Raw genomic sequence first — 6,000 nt, 5'->3', positions numbered from 1 at the left:
CAAAAACAGTAAAAGGATTAATGGGGGATACTATGAACAACTGTATGCCAACAAATTAGATAACTTAGATGAAATGGACAAATTCTGTGGACACAAATTTCTAAAAGTGACTCAAAAGAAAAACAGAAAATCTGATAAGACTTATGACAAGTAAAGTGATTGAATGAATTTAAAAAATTGAATTAAAAAAGGATGGATTTAAAAACTGTCCACAAAGAAAACACAGGCCAAGATGGTCTTACTGGTAGATTCTACCAAACATTTTAAGAATTAATATCAATATTATTCAATGTCTAACTATTACATTGTTTTGTACACCTGAAACTAATTAAAAAATTTAAAAAAAGAATTAATATAAATCCTTAACAAATTCAACCAGAAAATAAAAGATTAAGAAACATTGGCCATCTAATTCTATGAAATTATCATTGTCTTGATACCATAAACCAAAGACATTATAATGAAATAAAACTGTAGACTAATGTTTTTATAAAGATAGATGCAAAAATCTTCAACAAAAAACCAGCAAATCAAAGCCAGCAATGTATAAAAAGTATTACACGAGAGACCGAGAGAGCGAGAGCGAGAGCGAGAGCGAGAGAGAGCGAGAGAGAGCGAGAGAGAGAGAGAGAGAGAGAGAGAGAGAGAAAAGATTACACGCCATGACCAAGTGGGTATGCAATTATTACAGAAATGGAAGGTTGGTCTAACATCCAAAAACAAATTCTTGTAATATACCATATTAGTAGAACAAAGGGAAAAAGCCACATAAGCACCTTAATAGATGTAGAAAAAGCATTGGACAAAATCCAACACACTTTCATGAAAAAAAGTCAGCAAAATAAGGTTAAAAGGACAGGATCAAATACATGGTGATGGAAGGAGAACTGAGGCTGGGTGGTGAACACACAATATGATATATAGATGATGCATTACAGAATTGTATGCTTGAAAAAAAAAGGACTTCTTCAATCTGACAAAGGTCATTTATGATAAACCCACAGCAAACTTATACTTAATGGTGAAAGACTGCATGCTGTCCCCCTTATATCAGGAACAAGGCAAAGATATCTGTTGTTATCATTTCTATTCAAACTTTTTCTGGTGATTCTAAATAGGGATATAAGAAATAAAAAGAAATATAAGTTATGCATATTGGAAAGGGAGAAGTAAAACTGTCTCTATTTGCAGGTGATATGATATTGTATCCAGAAAATCCTAAGAAGTTCACTAAAAACCTATTATAACAAAAGTTCAGTAGTACTGCAGGATTTAGGATAATTATACAAGTATCAATTGTTTGTCCATATAATCGCAATGGATAATCTGAAAACAAAGTTAAGAAATAATTGTACCACAGCATCAAAAGGAATAGAACACATTGGAATAAATCTATCAAAAGAGGTACACTGAAAACTACAAAACATTGTCAAAAAGAAATTAAATAAATGGAAAGGTGTCCATATCACGTATGTATTGGTCAGAAGCCTTTATATAATTAAAATGGCAATACTTCCCAAATTGATTTCCCTTAATTGATCAATTCACTGTCTATCAAAACCAGCTGCCCTTTTTGCAGATGTTGACAAGCTGATCGTAAAATTCATACAGAAATTCAAGCAACTTAGAGTCGGAAAAGCAATCTTGAAAAAGAAGAACAAAATTGGAGAACTCAAATTTCTTGGTTTCAAAATTGACTACACAGTTACAGGAATCAAGACAGGGTGCTACTGGCATAAAGAGAGACACATAGTTCACTAGAACAGAACTGAGAGTCCAAATTAAACCCTCGCATTTATTGTCAATTTATTTTCAACAAGGGTGCCAAGGCAACTTGAAGGGGGAAAGAATGGTCTTTATAACAAATCGTGCTCAGACAACTAATATCCACACGCAAAAGAATGAATCTGAACCTCTTTTTCACACTGTATGTAGACATAACTCAAGCTGGATTGTAGACCTAAACTTAATAGGTAAAGCTCTAAAACTCTTAGAAGAAAATCAGGAATCAGTATTCATGACCCTGAGTTAGGCAATGGATTCTTAGATACAACACCACAAGTACAAGTAACAAAAGGAAACATTACATAAATTGTACCTTACCAATTAAAAACTATATATTATAAATGATACCATCAAGAAAGTGAAAAGACAACACACAGAATGGGAGAAATTTTGCAAATCATATATCTGATAAGGGTCTAGTATCCAGAATATGTAAAGAAAACTTACAACTCAACAGTAAAAAGATAACCCAATTAACAAATGGGCAGCGATCTGAATAGACATTTCTCCAAAGATTTATAAATGGCAATTAAGCACATGAAAAGATATTCAATATCAATAGTCATTAGAAAAACGCAAATCAAAACAATACCACTTCACACCCAATAGATGGGTATAAAAAAAGATAATAACAAGTGTTGGTGAGGATGTGGAAAAATTGGAACCCACCATACACTGCTGACAGGGATATAAACTAGTACAGCTGTTTGGAAAACAGGCTGGTGATTCCTAAAAATGTTACTATATGACCCAAGAAGTTCACTCCTATGTATGTCCCCATGGATAGAAAACATGAATGACTTGTACATGAATGTTCACCATATTATTCATAATAGCCAAAAGGTAGAAACAATCCAAATGCTTATCAACTCCTGAATTGGTAAATAAGATGCAGCATCTCCATATAACGGCATACAATTTGACAATAAAAATGAAGTACCACTACCTACTGTAACGTAGAAAGGCCTCAAAACATTATGCTACATGAAAGAAGCTGGTCACAAAAGACCACATCTTGTAGGGTTCCTTTTATGTGAAATGTCCAGAATAGGCCAAGCGTGGAAATAGAAAGATAGTCAGTGGTTGCGTAGGACAGGGGTTTGGAGGAGAATCGGGGTGAGTGATTGCTAATGGGTATGGTGCTTCTTTGGACAAAAAATGTTATAAAATTAGATTGTGGTGATGTTTGCACAACTCTGTGGATATAATAAAAACCATTGAATTACATACTTTAAAGGTAAATTATATGGTATGTGAATTGTATCTTAATAAAGCCACTAAAAAGAAAAGAGGGAGGGCGGGAGGGAGGAGCTGGAGTTTTGACTCAAAGGAAATGTTTTGAGGGACAGGAACAAAGTGTGTATATTTTCAGTACCAGAGAACACCACAGGCAAATAGACCGCGATGTGTACAAATAAGGGAAAGAACATTTATTAAGTAAATGAAGATAATTAAATAGAGTGCTATAGAGGTATAAATCGTGTAAATGTGTTCCACTTTATTTCTCCAGGATGTTAGAACAATATAGGTTGTTTTGGAAAATTACTTTGGGCATACTGATGAACCTGGTTCTTGTTCAAAATTTAGAGATCTGATATTGCACCTGTTAATTATCCTAGCATTTATTACCTTTATACATTTTCAGAATGGTGAGAGATTGGAAAAAACTTAAAAACTGGGTCCCTGTATTATATCTGATGAAACAAAGAAAAAAACATGAAGTGAGGAACTATTAAATACACTTCCACCCATGCAACATATTCCAGGGGTGCCAAAAAAAAAAAAATGTATACACATGACTTGTAGTCATCTTTTGTTATCGGTATATATTGAGTATTACAATTTTAATACAGCTTCTTTTCTTCCTTAAAATGTGTACACATTTTTTTTGGCACCCTCTGTATTTAAAGACTACCTGTCATGTACAAAGCACTGTTTTGAGTAGGAGAAGGCTGGGGGATTACGATAGAAATGGGTAAAACTATGTTCCTTCTCCTCAAAACATTCAGAGTCTATTAGAAAATGAAAGCATGTGAACAAATAAGTGTAATACAAGCATTATGTGATAAAAGCCTAAAAAGGTAAACATTTTAACGGAAGGTCAGAGAAGGGTAAAATAATTTAGGACTGATGGGATTAGACAAGACACAAAAGCCTTCTAGCTATTGACCGTCTCTCTTAAACCAAAACAAACACTTAATATTTTATGCACTTTGTTTTAGTTTTCATCAAAACTACGAAAGATTCAAATAGTTCTGCAAGGTTATTAAGACAACTGTCTCTAGCTGACCTCATTCCCACCCATGCATTTCCCTCTCCCAGAGGCAACCACTTTTACCTCTTTTAGCTGATTGTTTTGGTATCCTTTTCTATAAATAACATATTTATATCACTATTTCTTGATTTTTCAATTTTAGGCATTATCTATTGACTTCCACTACAAAAGAAGAGAATTTAGTTTTATTTCTTTCTCAGGCCTTTATTGTACATTGCTTCTTTCCCATTCTGTCATCCTCTCATTAATCAATTTTGTAATTTTGCTTAGATTTATATTAAGTGCTTAATTATTATGACTGTGAAACACTATTTACAGTTGGGCCATCTGGTAAAACATGATTAATCTTTCCCTTCCTGAACAGCTTTTTGTTTTTCCTTATCATGCTTTTGATTTATTTGATTTCCTATCCCATGCCTGCTGAGGACTACCAAATCTGTTTTCTCTAGACACCTTTTCTCTCTTGAGTTTCAAATCTATAGATTTCTGTATTAATTCAACAAATAAAAACATCTATGACCACCTGCTGTATGTCTGGCATTGTACTGAGACTAAGTACTTTAATTATATTATCTCAGTTAATCCACATACTATTTTGAGTTGGGTACTTTTACTGTATTTCTCCGAAAATAAGACTGGGTCTTATATTAATTTTGGCTCCAAAAGACGCATTGGGACTTATTTTCAGGGGAAGTCTTATTTTTTCATGTACAACAATCTACATTTATTCATTTATTCATGTACAAAGATCTACATTTATTCAGATGCAGTCATGTCATCTTCTTCTGGAACATCATCATAACTCTCCAAACCCCAAATTCTGGCTTGAATTTCTTGTGACTCCATTTCCTGTAGAACCATTGGCCCCAATCTCTCATGTCCAGCAATAGAGCTCTCCTTAAATGAGCACTTCTTGTCCATGTAGCCTGCTCGTAGTGCATTGGCAACACAGCTGTCAGTGATTTTACCCCAGGAATTCTTCACCCAAGTCACAGCCTCTTGCAGGCTAGGCTTCACAGTTTCCACACTGATTTCTCTCCATTCTATTTTCAATGTAGTCATAGATTTCCATGTGCAAATGGTCCTTGAATGGCTTGTTTGTTGCAATATCAAGAGTCTGGAGGTAGGCAGTCATTCCTGCAGGAATCATTATTTGATCTATTCTCTCTGCAAAGAAGTTTTTCATGTGTTTAGCACGGTGAGTGCTGGCTGAATCCCAGACTAGCAGACCTCTTTGGCCACCTCACAAACATGTCGCAGCATTAAATCGACCCACTTTCTTATAACTGCTTGTGTGCACCAGGCTTTTTTCGGTTTCAAGAACATAAATGCCTGAAACACATTCAACCTTATCTTTCTTGCCCTTAGTGATGATTAGAGGTGGGGCTTTCTTTCCATCCAGATGAATTGCCAAAATACAGGTAACCACGTGCACTTTCGTAACCAGTGGAGGCAATGTAGAGGCAATTGACGAGGCACCCCTCTGATCAATCTAAACCAAAGTACACAGCTAGTAGTCGTTTGAGATCCTTGCCTAAGTACACAGCTAGTAGTCGTTTGAGATCCTTGGCCCATAAACACTGCAGTTTCATCCACAGCAATCATGTTGGAGAGGTGGTATTTAGAAAAGTCAATGCCCTCAACAAAGGACTTGAATGCAAGTGCACGTTTAATAAATTCAGTATCTTCCAGCTGGCACAGTGTTGCCGATCTTCTTAGAGACAGTTCATATCGCTGAAGGAAGCCATCCAGCCAGTGTTGTGATGCTTTGAATTCTTCTGGGATATTTCTAACTGTGGTGCCATTGCAAGGGCAAATGCTTGAATATCAGCCCTGGGCACAACCAAAGTCTTTGCTCTTCTGTCAGCAATCCATTCACAGATGATGTCTTCCAGCTCAGGAAATAATCGTTGCCAACCTGATCCACAATTGTGCTTCTT

The sequence above is a fragment of the Rhinolophus ferrumequinum genome, chromosome 13, assembly GCF_004115265.2.
Source record: "Rhinolophus ferrumequinum isolate MPI-CBG mRhiFer1 chromosome 13, mRhiFer1_v1.p, whole genome shotgun sequence".
In the NCBI taxonomy this organism is placed as follows: domain Eukaryota; kingdom Metazoa; phylum Chordata; class Mammalia; order Chiroptera; family Rhinolophidae; genus Rhinolophus; species Rhinolophus ferrumequinum.
This window is presented reverse-complemented; position numbering follows the sequence as displayed.